Source organism: Anabrus simplex, chromosome 5 (assembly GCF_040414725.1).
Source record: "Anabrus simplex isolate iqAnaSimp1 chromosome 5, ASM4041472v1, whole genome shotgun sequence".
Classification (NCBI taxonomy): domain Eukaryota; kingdom Metazoa; phylum Arthropoda; class Insecta; order Orthoptera; family Tettigoniidae; genus Anabrus; species Anabrus simplex.
This window is the reverse complement of record NC_090269.1, coordinates 39,788,343-39,801,638: the sequence shown is the minus strand read 5'-3', so window position 1 is coordinate 39,801,638 and position 13,296 is coordinate 39,788,343. Positions and strand designations below refer to the sequence as shown.

Here is a 13,296-nt window from a genome sequence, read left to right as displayed (position 1 = left end):
GCGGATGACAGTCTTTTTCATTATTCTTTACACGCAGGAGAACACAAAAAGTTATTTTGTTGCAATGAGAATCACCAAATGATTCTCCGGAACACAGCCCAAAATCCAAACACAGCCGTACAAGAAGCGATAGTTCTTGCCGAATAAAAAAAAAAAAACGATGATTCACGCAGAATTTCACCTATTCAAATTACGGCGAAATATTTTCCTGGCGGCTCGTATTATCGTAGTACCGGGAGGAAGGCACGTCAGCGGGGTTCGAAAAAGCAATCATAATAGAGAATTATAACTATCAAGAGTAACGTTAAACCGAGATGAATTTTATATTGAAAAAACGGAATTAATGCCAGGACCAGAATATTGTATCGTTATAGGGGAGATTATCGTTGTGTTGGTAATCGTTGTAAGGAAATTTCACTGTATATGTCTATCAAATCCCCCAGCCCTCTCGGCAGATGCGATTATAATGATCGACCCGGCTGGGAATCGAACCCGAGGCCACTATGCTGACCGTTTAACCAAAGCTCCAGACACATAGTTTGTAATTCTTATAATTTGAAACACGAAACATACGTGGACGCATGCTTTTCAAGGAGGAAGTTCCGCGGTGGGTGAAGTATTCTCTGTAAGTTAATACTTGCCCGTCGTAACGTGGACTCTTCTCAGAAAATGAAGTATAGAGCGTTTTGATAAATGACTCTTTGAAACTGCGCAAACACCTTTTAGCCAGAGTTGCATATGAAACGGTAACATTTAAAGCGGGAGTTATTTTTACACAAGATGTTTTAGCTAAAATTCAAGGGAGTTCACTCACTTTTTTCCTCAAACTGAACAAAAATATCTTATACATTAGTGAATACTATTTAGTGGTGTGAGAACTGAAACATTTTGAGATAACCTGCTTGAAATCTGGTGTGGCTGGTTCTGTCCTGAACTGCTCTTACGACGAGACTTAGTGTACAACCACCAACCATTAAGTGGTAAAATAAACACGCCTAAACTAGACCTCTTTGAGAAATACGTGATCAGTTTACTTACAATATCGCTTAAGAACCACAAGTGGTGTTATGTCTGGACAAAATAGTCATTCAATCGTTTAAATTCAAGTATGTTTACCATATTTTTCTTTTTAGTGTTCCGAGGCGTTCTCGTCCTCTGCACAAGGTTGCGTGATCGAAACCCCTTCGTAGATGATTGGCATTTAAAAATAATCGTTACATTTACTGATACGCTAAATACCCACCTTTTTTGGAAAACCTCTGGCATTCCGACCTCTATTCTACTACATTTGAAAGGAGGACAGAATTCATGGCACATTAATAATAATAATAATAATAATAATAATAATAATAATAATAATAATAATAATAATAATAAACGTGGCCTTCAGTTCATTTTTTTTTGCTAGGGGCTTTACGTCGCACCGACACAGATAGGTCTTATGGCGACGATGGGATGGGAAAGGCCTAGGAGTTGGAAGGAAGCGGCCGTGGCCTTAATTAAGGTACAGCCCCAGCATTTGCCTGGTGTGAAAATGGGAAACCACGGAAAACCATCTTCAGGGCTGCCGATAGTGGGATTCGAACCTACTATCTCCCGGATGCAAGCTCACAGCCGCGCGCCTCTACGCGCACGGCCAACTCGCCCGGTGCCTTCAGTTCAGAGGACCGAGCTTGATAGCTGCAGTTGCTTAAGTGCGGACATTATCCAGTAATCGGGAGATAGTTGGTTCGAGCCCCACTGTCGGCAGCCCTGAAGATGGTTTTCCGTGGTTTCCCATTTTCACACCACGCAAATGTTGGGACTGTACCTGAATTAAGGCCACATCCGCTTCCTTCCAATTCCTAGGCCTTTCCTATCCCATCGTCGCCGTAAGACATATCTGTGTCGGTGCGACGTAAAGCAAATAACGGCAGTTCAGAGCGCCCCAGGTTCAATTTTTGCTTGGGTCGAGGATTTAACCTCCCGGCACTAAAAGCCGTACGATAAATAAATCATCGGACAGAATAGGGATCGAGCACTCAGACATGTGCTCAGAAGGCCAGTACTATTCAGTCTCGGCCATCCAGCCCAGTCAGAGATATGCTAGTAGAAAATCCTGTTCCAGTTGGAAAATTGAATACTAAGGCAACCGTGACTTTCGCGCAACAAAAAAAACGTCTAACTGCTTATCAGCAATAACTGTCAAACCAAGCAAACGTTAGTTTGGAGGATAACCTATAGCCTAATTATCGTATTATGTAAAGCTGGGACCGTACAAGGCGACCTAGCGACTCTACGATCTTACACATCCACATGTTGTACACCAATTAAGTCTTGCTGTTGTGAAGTGTTCGTATAAACATTGCACTGAATGTCTCGTCTTGGTTATTACAATACAACATCATGTAAACCCTGTAACAGACAGGAATGCAGCTCACCAATGAACAGAACGATGGCAACTAGCCAAAGAGTGTATTTAAACGAAGTCACAAAGGTTAACTTATATTACAAGCAGGTGCACGGTATTATGTAACCATTGCATTATCACTCATAAAAACTATACGTGATCCCTTCGCCATTTTATTTCGAGATGGCGGAGTGAGCAGCATAAATTATTATTATTATTATTATTATTATTATTATTATTATTATTATTATTATTATTATTATTATTGTACCGGGCGCACCAAGCGCGAACTTATCTGGGGACTGTACATATATCTTTGATCTGCGGCGTCCTTCACGACGACTACCCCTCTCATAGTAGCGGGAGAGGTGTATCTGAGGGTACTTGAGAGGTCCAGGCGACCTCAAACTGGATGTCGGCAGCGGCGGCAGGTCTTGCCGTCAAAAATTAGCAACCTGTATTTCTAAGTATACAGCAACAAAGACTCTCTAATGCTGAAGTTCAACTACTTGCTACCCAACTACTTCGAAAACCGATCATTTCTCTAGGTGTTGTTCTTTTCTTAGTGTTCGTTTCCTGTCGTCTTCCGAGATAATGGGTTTGGCTTGTAATGTAAATTTGTCTTGGAACCTTATATTTTCGTCTTTGGTTATTACTTTAGCAGTTAGATAGAATAGTGAATTTTCTAATTTTTAAATCTACTAGGTCTTTTTTCAGTTCCTTTAAACCAGTTAGGTTTTGTTTTGCGGTTACGGAAGAAGTGAAAGATTTGTTTGGTTAATATATTCGAGTTCATTCTGAGAAGATGGCCATAAAAATGTATCCTTCTTTCTAGCATAGTGTCTGAGAGTTCTTCATTTTTTCTTGTAGTGTGGTTTCATTCTTGATGTACTGTTTATTATCTTATTATCCTGAAATCTTGGTCCTTTGATCTTTCTTAAAATTTTTCTTTGTTTTAGCTCGAGTTTCTCCATCTGGCTTTTGAAATTCGTGTTTAATGTTTCTGGTTTAATCAGTTTTATAATGTTTAATTTTGGACCGCCAGAAAAGGGATTTCTTTTTCTATTTATCTTTTGTATTATTATTATTATTATTATTATTATTATTATTATTATTATTATTATTATTATTATTATACGTTGTGATGAGAACTGAGTAGCACGACCGACTTATTTTGCTAATTTCCTTACTTTCTGCCCTTCCAAAATCTCTTCACCTACTTGTGGAATTTTTTCTAGAGTTTCTTCTTCTAGATTTTTAAATTGTAATTTTGGATTCGTCTGCAAATTGCTGATAGCCGGCTAGTGTTATGAATGTAGATCTGTCCTTCACAGTTTCACCTGAAATATCAAGTTCCTGAAGGTCTCCTTGAATTTCAGTTTGCTAATTATTTTCACTTTCAGTGAGAGGGGAAGGTTAAGAATTTTTAATCAGTCTGCCATTGTTCATTCCGAGCCGAGAAGGTGATCAGTCGGTTTTTCCTGAAAGTACCAGAGATATTTTCAGAATGTTGATAAAACTAGGGAGATATCATTGTCATCCAGATTTCGTCTGGCTGAATATTTTCTTTAGTACTGTATATTATTATTATTATTATTATTATTATTATTATTATTATTATTATTATTATTATTATTATAACCTAAAATCTACTACTCTTATGCTCCTTAAAGAGAAATGGACACTATCCCCATACACTTAAACGTTTTATTAGTAACTTTATTGCCGAGTAAGTCTCTGTGGGGTTTAGGTCAAGTAAGTATCAGCTTGCATTCGGAAGGTAGTGGGTTCGAACCCAGCTGTCGGCAGCCCTGAAGATGGTTTTCAGTGATTTCCCATTTTCACACTAGTCAACTGCTGGAGATGTGCCTTAATTAACGCCACGATCACTTCCTTCCCACTCCTATCCCTTTCCTATCCCATCGTCGCCAGAAGACGTATCTGTGTCAGGGTGACATAAAGCACATTGAAAGAGTAACTTTATTCTGACTTCTTCAATTTTCAGCTTTTGTTTACTATAATTTGACTCATACATTGTTCATGTTGTCTGAAATTCATTAATATTTTGAAGGTTGCTCAAAATTGGTTAACTGGCACGGTGACTTCGTAATTTCAAAGAAAAAAGCATCATAATAGGTGTTTTCACGGAGTGAGTGCAAACTTGAAAAGGGTCTCGGTTACGGAGAACTGATTTCGAATATACAATATAATCTTCATAAACATCTATTGGTTTTGCCATTTAACGCTTTCAGTTACTGAGGACGGCTTACGATGTGTAAAGGCAGCTACTTTCATTTGCTAAGAACAAACTTGACAGTAAATTCGTCTACACTGATTATACTTGTGTTTTGGCGCTGGACAAAAACAGGCTTAAATTCCAAAAGTATTCTGAATTCATTTCAAAACAAGAAAATAGCATACTGTTTAACCTAGCGAAAGTTCAGTATTCTCATACTCGGATTAAACCTGAGAGACTGTTATAGTTACTATACGTTAGACAATACTCTCAAATTTTCAAAAAAAAAAAAAAATTATTGAAAGATGCTTTTTCATTGTGGTATCGTATGGTGGCCTGTCCCATATAAACTAAGACCAAACGCTCGGTGTTTGTACGCTGCGCAGTTGCCTCAGTCGAACTTAAGCGTGTAAGGTAAATTCGGGACAGATGCCGCCCCGGTAGAGATGCCGCATGCACTGTAGCTAAAGGTTCCCATCGTTACAGCTAGATGGCAATATGTGTGGTTTTTCAGTTTCTAAGGAAGAACTACTGTCTGCGAGTGTGACGAAATTTGCTCGTATATTACGCCAATTATAGCCGATATCATGAGGCGAGTACATGTTTCCTCCTGACAAAGTTTTTGCGTGTGTTAATTTATTGTATATTAAGTTGGCTTCAAATGCTTAAATCAGACGTTTTTTAGTACAGTAGACGTCAGAAACATAACTGTAGTTGAGAGTAAGCTAATTTTGGGCCATGATAGCCTTGAGGTATGAAAACAGGAGGGTGCGGCGTCTCTCCCTGATAGTTGGCCTTCGGGCTGAGCAGCGGTCGCTGTGCAGGCCAGAGCCATTTCAAGGATGTTAAGTGCCGTGGGATTTTATATAACACAGTGAAGAATCCATTGCACATGCACATTGATAGTAAATCGAAATTAAAATATGTTTTTAATGTTGTAAATTATCAGATAGATTTTTTCCATTGAATGATTATATTATGTGGATATAATTGTCTTGTAGTACGTTCTAGTGTTCGGTTATATTAAAGTTGAAGAAATTGGCTTAAATTTGATTTTGCCATTAATTATTTTACTCGCGGCATCTCTCCCGAGCAAAGTCGGCATCTATACCGGGATCCAGGGAGAGACGCCGCAGATGCAACAATTCCTTTGTTCACTCCTTTCTCCCATTTACTTTCAATTGCCAATATTTTGTTCATCCCTGATCAAATGTACATGTTTTCAAATTATGCTCGATGAATTTGCAACAATTTTTAAAGTAAATATAACGAGATATAACAAAAGACATAAAAAGTGCGGCAACTCTCCCGGAATTACCCTATACAGTCTTATATGAAATCATAAAGTATGCTGGAAGTGTCGTTCTTCCTGGGTTATACAGGCAGTGTATCTGGTAACCACATTCTGGCTGACTCGAGTGAGTTCTAAAAGTGTAATATTTCTGATTTCATCCTCCAATGTGTGATGATTTGTTCGATATGCTTTTCTTTCAGATTACCCCACAAGTAAAAATCACACACTGTTAGACCTGGAGAACTAGGGGGAAACAGACCATCTCTGATCACTCTGTTAACACTTCCGAGATCGTAAGAAGGGAATCGAGCCGTCTCGTACTTAAAATTACTTTTACATATGAAAATACAGTATTGAAACGATAACTTTCTCACCATGTTAACAGCTGAGATTCAGACAGGCGACTGATGCTTGCGAGGTCAAGGACTATACGCGCGCCTCCAATACTGTAGCTTACGTATTGGAGAGTAAAAACGCCGCTTGGACGGTCTTAGTTTATATGGGAGACCCTGTATATCTTCGTTGCACCTGCGAAAATCGCCATGTCAAATATTTTAGCTTAGGACGTTCGCTGGTCAGACTCTGTCATCTAATGTTCAATATTACGCAAATATTGTCAAGTAATTCTCGCTCTTCATACTATATGTACTGCGGGCCAGTATTTAAAGGTTTTCGCAGGCGCAAGGACGATATGTTCCATGAAATAAAAATTGGCACGTCCCTGTTATTCGCAATTCACGTAAAACTCGAGGTCCTGTCTCTATGATCACAATACCAACAAGCTTGCTTGTTTTTAATATTTAATTTTAATATTTAATATTTCTGTTCTTTTAACAGATTTACAATGAATACGTAATCGTTATATCACTCTCTGGAGGGAAATAAAGTACTTGGTTTATTTTAATGTTGTCAAGACATAATTATCTGCGATTATACTTATAAGTTTCTCTAACTGTAAGTACAACGAGTTTTACTGGCAGTAATGTGTCTTTGCCAGTCACTTTTTCTCCTTCTGCTCTGAATCCAACCAGTGAACAGTTGATCAATTTTCATATTACTCATCATTCGCAGTATTAACGCCAGTTTTTTAATTAAAAAAGCCCACTTAAATAATTAAATTATTAATATTCGCCATGACAAGGTGGCAACAGGACAACATTTTATCTCAAACCTCGTGTCGCTAGACTGTGGAGAAACACGACTAAAAGCGACATATTTCCATATCACATGAGTGATTGCTTTTTAATTCGCCGACCATAAGAACACTTCAGTAACGGAGTGAGACAATAAAGTTAATTTAATTCCAGGGGAAAAGCAGCTCGATTTGATCTGGGTGATTTCCGACAAAAGAGCAGTGTTACGCAAATGTTTCAAAGTTTGGGCTAGGAAGACTTGGGAGAAAGAAGACGAGCTGCTCGACTAAGTAGTATGTCAGCTGTCAGTTGAGAGATGACGTGGAATGACATTAGTAGATGAATAAGTTTGAGTGATGTTTGTAAAAGTAGGAAAAATCACAATATGAAGATAAAGTTGGAATTCAAGAGAACGAATTGGGGAAAACAATCGTTTATACCTGTAGGAAGAGGAGTTAGGGATTGGAATAATTTACCAGGCTAAATGTTCAATAAATTTCCAAATTATTTGCAATTATTTAAGAAAAGTCCAGGTAAAAAACAGAGAGGGAAGCTGCTACCTGGGCCACCGCCTTAAATTCAGATCAGTGGTGAACAGAGAGGGAAGCTGCTACCTGGTCGAGCACCCTAAGTGCAGATCAGTGGTGATTGATTGATTGACTGATTGATTGATTGATTGCTTGATTGATTGATTGATTGATTGATTGATTGATTGATTGATTGATTGATTGATTGATTGATTGATTGATTGATTGATTGATTGATTGATTGATTGATTAAGTAATATCTGAAAGAAAGAAAAAGAACTAATCATGGAAAACTATTAAGTCAGTCATTATGGTTGAATATTCTTAGCTCTTCTTAATAATAACTGAGACTGTTCAATGAAACAAGGAAGATCACACATTAATATACAAACAATTTGCTTTGTAATCATTTTAGAAAGTAAAGATTTACTTTGCGTCTTATATCAAGTTCCATGAGCGGATTGAGAATTTGCAAGAGGTGAAGATAAAAGATGAAAGACCAAATGTTGTGTTTACAACAGACTTCACGTCAATGTTCGAAAAGTATGCATTTAAAACACCGGAGTACCTTTTCCCAGTCTTCACCCCGGACTAATGCTAATAAAGATTCTGGGATAATTATGATTATCAGCTATTCTATAAACATGCTCGTACTCAGGACTAAGGATTTGAAGAAAATTTGGTCAAATACAGATTTCGTATTAGTATTACCCGAAATATATTGCCAAGTGAGGATCGTATAGAAAAGAAATAATAGGCTTACATATTCAATTGTGTATCTGAGAGCGAAGTCAACGTTAGTCATATTTTATGAAACTTAGAGCCATATAAAGTAAATCCACCGTAATTTTATTTTTATGGTAATAAAATAATAATTAACCATTTTCAGTGTAAATGATATTAGTGAATGTGTTCAGTGACCAAAATTACACAAAATACATCAAGAACAATGATGAACATTTATTGCCTATGTCACAATGCAGAAAAAATGCTCTACAACTCACGTTTTTCCTCTCTACTGTAAAATGACTAAAATGAAACTAATGTTGGTTTAGCTCTAAGATAGAGAATACATGTATTTAGTTTTTCTTTTTAATAATAATAATAAAAATGTTTGGGTCACGTAATTGTCAGCTTACATTCGGGAGTTAGTGGGTTCTAACTCCACTGTCAGCAGATCTGTACATTCTGTACCTACGAGCTAAACCAACGTAAGTCATATTTTAGTCATTTTAAAGGAGAGGGGAAAAGCGTCAGTTGTAGAGCATATTTGCTGCATTGTGACTTAGGCAATAAATGTTCATCATTGTTCTTGATGTATTTTGTGTAATTTTGATCACAGAACATATTCATAAAAATAAAATGACAGTGGACTTAGGTTTATATGGCTGTAAGTTTCATAAAATTTATAAATTATTACTTACATTGGCTTAGCCCTCAGGTACGGAATAATTGAAGTCTTTACTATTTCGTTCGAGTGATTTCAACCGATTTAAATTGGTCGTCCTCAGCAACTCGCTCCCGAGACAGTAACAATACGTTTTTCAATACATTACAGTATGAGTCTTGAGTCATGTCCTGTGTCCTTCACCAACATAAAGTGTTTCTACCGGATTGAGTGGCTCAGACGGTTGAGGCGCTGGCCTTCTGATCCCAACTTGGCAGGTTCGATCCTGGCTCAGCCCGGTGATATTTGAAGGTGCTCAAATACGTCAGCCTCCTGTCGATAAATTTACTGGCACGTAAAATAACTCCTGCGGGACTAAATTCCGGCACCACGACGTCTCCGAAAACCGTAAAAGTAGTTAGTGGAACGTAAAAACAAATAACATTATTGTTGTATTAATGTTCTTTTGCCTTTTAGTCGGCTAGTAAGGACGGCTGATCAAAGTCTGCTTAAGGATTACTTTTCCAAACAGCACAAACAGTAATGAAGTGTTGTCATGTTTTGTTCATTCTGATCATTACCGTGTGTGACATCAGCCTCGAAGAAAAATTACAGTACGGTAAATATTCATTTTTAACCATTAAGTGTTATGGGTGCAATAGGTTTTGGTTCGTAAAATTATCACGATTTACTAATCTCTACGAATTTATTTTAGGTCTCCGTGAAATGGTCTATTTTGAAGACGTTTTGAATATTGTAGACTACACATTTTATAATGCTGCATGAGTCTGTACACCGATGTTTTGTTTAATTCTTTACACTAGTGATTTAAGAGCCACTCGGAATATTCATGGCTTGTTAATCGTTGAAAATCTTCTTTGCTGCAATCGTGAAAGTATGTAATACACAACAGTATAAATTTATCTCTGCCCGTGGCATTCTACTCCAACAGTTGGCGACTTCCTAATCTTCTGGGTGGGTCTCCAACTCGTTTGTAAATGCGAGACTGACACATCTGGGAGGAAGGGGGAGGGAAGTTGGCTTGCTAACACCTTCTTGAATTAGCAATCCAATGAATGAACACGCCATAACAGGAAGCCTATTGGTGTTTCCATGCAGCAGAAGGCTAAGTACCCAGTTGTGGATTAATTCTAGATTCTCCCTTTGTGGCTCTACGCCCTCCTCGATGCCCATCCCTGCCACGGCGCATTTACATGAGAAAGCAGCTTCTCCATGTCACACCACTACCATAGATGTATGAACAACACAATACACAGCTAGGATTTCTTTTGCTCTATTCAGGTGAGTCTTCACAAAAGATGTGTCCGAGCAACTTCTATGGTAAGTGACGGCCTTTATGCCTACTCCAGCACATCAACACTCGCGCTACCTACCGCATCTTGGTTGAACTGTCCTTACAGAATGACAGATAGTAGTTATTTCATTTTCTCAATAGATGACTAACAATAATCTACAGAACACTTGGAACATCCACCAACTCCGTATTTGCGGTTTCACATATTCATTAGATGTTTTCAATGTTTACCCTTCGCTTATTCTCGTTACCTCTTCGGCTCACGGCCTAGACCACAAATTAATCTACTAATTCCTTACAAGGATAATATTATTTGCTTAACTTCCTCTCTGTTGTTATCTATATATTAAAAAGTTTATGATAACTGAAGTCAGTCAGTCCGGCCATTCTATCCGGTCGATTTCCTTCATTCTTTTTTAAACTGAAAGGTATCCATGCACAGATTTGTCGTCAGGTACTATAAATCACTTAACTTCCGCCTTCCTCAAATTATTTTATTTTTCAATTTTTTGTCTCGTTGAAGCAATCATATATTTGGTTCTAACTGAGGTAAGGAGTTCGTTTTGGCCTAGGAACACTCAGTGGATCAGGCTATTTCATTTCAGCTCTTAACTATTCAAATTGGTTGATTCTGAGGAAAGTTATGGGTGCACATTCAATTTGACGTCTCATTTCTTCATCATTTTTTCTCTTTCGTTCTAATTGAGGTACGCAGTTCGTTTTGGTCTAAAATACTCATCGGATCAATCGCTTTCTTTTGAGGTAATAACTACTTAAATTGGTACATTCTAAGAAAAGTTTTGAGTACATTTGTCTCCATGACGAAGATCTTTGAAGGACTTTTTAACAGTTCGGCGCGTAGTGTTGTTCCATGGAACGTTTAATTCAATTTTTTTATGTGATGTATTTTCAAGTGTTTTGTTGACATAATATTACATTCTATTACCACAGCATAGCATGAGCTTTATTTCATTAACTTGAAACTTTGCAAATACATCCGTGAGGATAGTAACGAACAAAACCATACTTTGTACATTGCGGGCGGAGCCAGCGGGAAACTGCTAGTAGATTTTAAGAGACAACGAGGTGTCAGAATTTTGTCCCGTAGAAAATCTACAAAACGCTGGAAGTCAACAATTTAAACACATTCAAATGCTACCTCTCAGTCGGGATCGAACCAGGTATCTTTGGCGACTAACCGCCTGCGCCACTGACGTCAGTTTTAACACGGAACTCGAACCAAAGTACTTCTTAACACCTACCACATGCACTGGCCAGCTTTTACAATTTTTAACCACATCCCATATAAAATCTATTAAAAAGATTACAGTTCATTTCAACGAAAATGCCTGCTGCCTCGCTTTCAAACGCTTCCACATCCATTCACCGAACACTGGAAATAATTCCATGGCGCCCATTCATTTTCAACAGCGGATGGAGCGTCTGGTTTCATTGAAGCAGTAAGTAAAGACCGAAAGGTTTCGGAACGACAATATTACATCAACATTATCCATAGATACGGCAAGGTGTGTTTCCCTGGAAAAAATTGGGATGTTTCCAATATTCAAACAAAGCTTCTGGAAATGTTGTAAAATACTCTCAAGCTCTTCATTTTCAAACATCTGCTGTAAAAATAATTAAAATACAAAAATCAGAGAACAAAACTGATGTAAGCAGGGAACAGACATATCTGGCTGACAATGCCAGTAGGACAAAACCATAGTTCGTCGTGGAAAAAGTTTTTCACATCTACAGCCAATGAATGGTAAATACCGGAGTTCCTGAAAACAAGAACAAGATTACAGACATTGCAAATCTGTTGGATACATGTTTTGGAAGTGAATGGCTGCAAAAGGATCGCTTGAAAGTTTATGTGAAAATCTTAAATTCTGGAATGACTGATGAAGAAACAGAAGGAGATTAATGTGCGCGTTGTTATTCATTAAACCTTACGAAGAAGATATTGTATGGAATTTATGTAAGTGATGCCAAAAAAAGAAAACGCATGTTGTTATGTGTGATACAACAAAATCGGTCATATCATCAAAAATATAATTGACGGATGCAAGATTTTCTGTACTTCATTATTTCAGTAGTGACCAACGAAACACTTTCACCCACCCAAAGTAGTCATGCAAATGTTCTGTCGAAAGAGATACATTTTTTTAAATTGTACCTTAGGCTATAACATACAAACGTGGATTTGATAAATTTTAATACAGTCTCGTTATACAGAAACACGAAGAAATGTATACCGTAAAACGGGGTAACTTCGGCCACTTTTTCGTATATTTTTTAAATTAAAATGTGAAATATTTCCTCTAATTTTCTGAAAAATTTAATATAAGTTCTGCCATGTTTGTTCTTCATTTCTAAATATGAACATAATTATAATTGTTATTCAGTAATGAATTATGATTATCGAAAGAGTGACCGGAGTTACCCCATGTTTTGGGGTAACTTCGGCCGCCATAAAAATAACTCAGGAAACGAAGTTTTCTTCGATATAGTGTTACTTCGGCCTCTGTGAATGTTTTTTAAAACCTGCAGAACGCCCAGTATCAACAATCACAAACAAATTAAAACGATTTGCAGTGAAACAGAAGTATAGTGATCAAATTCCCATTTTTCACAAAGAATGGACTATTTTATTTAGCCTAAGCGTGCAAGCATTTTATGATATTACAAATTACGCGTTGCATTGCGTAGTTATTTGTAATGGTAAAAAATATAATAAATGAAAAGTACGAAAATCATAAAGCCCAATAGTATGGAGAGAAAAGGAGACCGGAAAAGAAGCAATCTTGTAGACTGTTCTCATAATACACCGTCTTCTAAATTAGAAAATATCTGGGCCGTCAATCAAGTTCTTAATTGCGCATCGTCTGTGTCATCTGATATCCGTCTATTTATCATTGAAAATAGGAACAGTCTTTCCTCTCCCTGTCGGAATAAACTTCCCCGTTTATTGTTATTGTAGCTTTATTAATCTCTTCTAAAGCATTCTTGAAGTAA

General features: G+C 37.4%; 1 protein-coding gene across 1 annotated transcript in view; it reads left to right on the top strand.

Moving 5' to 3' along the window:
- Positions 1-13,296, top strand: part of mirr (mirror) — a 407,388-nt gene that overhangs the window by 141,816 nt on the left and 252,276 nt on the right. The window lies entirely within an intron of this gene.